Source organism: Fulmarus glacialis, unplaced genomic scaffold (assembly GCF_000690835.1).
Source record: "Fulmarus glacialis isolate BGI_N327 unplaced genomic scaffold, ASM69083v1 scaffold11223, whole genome shotgun sequence".
Taxonomy (NCBI): Eukaryota; Metazoa; Chordata; class Aves; order Procellariiformes; family Procellariidae; genus Fulmarus; species Fulmarus glacialis.
Genome location: NW_009204904.1, coordinates 537 through 1227, shown reverse-complemented (window position 1 = coordinate 1227; position 691 = coordinate 537).

Here is a 691-nt window from a genome sequence, read left to right as displayed (position 1 = left end):
CAGGAAAGGCTGGGTCTAGATACGGTGATGAGAGAACTTCCAACTCTGGTAAGGAGATCAAATGCCCACTGAGAGGCACAGGATGGAGGGGTGCAACATGTAGCAGCTGTACGAAAAAACACTTTACACTTGGAAAATTGAGTTCAAATGTATTCTGGCTGAAAGCCATAGCAAGGTCAGTCTCCTATTCCTTTTAGATATACTTCAAAATCTCTCAGGTGTTTGTGTGCTTGCCTACTGTACAAACAGCAAATCACGATGGGAAACAAATCTCACTCCGTGCAGTAGGGTTTGCTTTGCCTGTGGAAAACTTAAAATTTAGTCATACTATTGTGCCCAGAAATATTACTGTGATTAAAAACTACTGAATTTAGTGAAAGAAGGCTTAATGATGTTTTTGTGTTAATTCAGTGTGGTATGATGCAATGTTACTGCATCTCATCTCCCCTCCAACTTCCTGTGCAGACATTTCTAACTCTAAGCGGGGGGAAAAATGCGTATCATAGTTTTTCCTAATGCTTCCTGTATTGCCTTGCCATGTACACATGTACATGTGTGTGCTACAAAGCCATATGCTAGATTATAGGATGCTATTTGCTGTTAATAAATGACCCCAGAGTGTTGAAGTGGAACAGTATAATTATTTAGTACATTTTACTAGAAAATACAGGAGCCAGAAGTAAGTTAAATT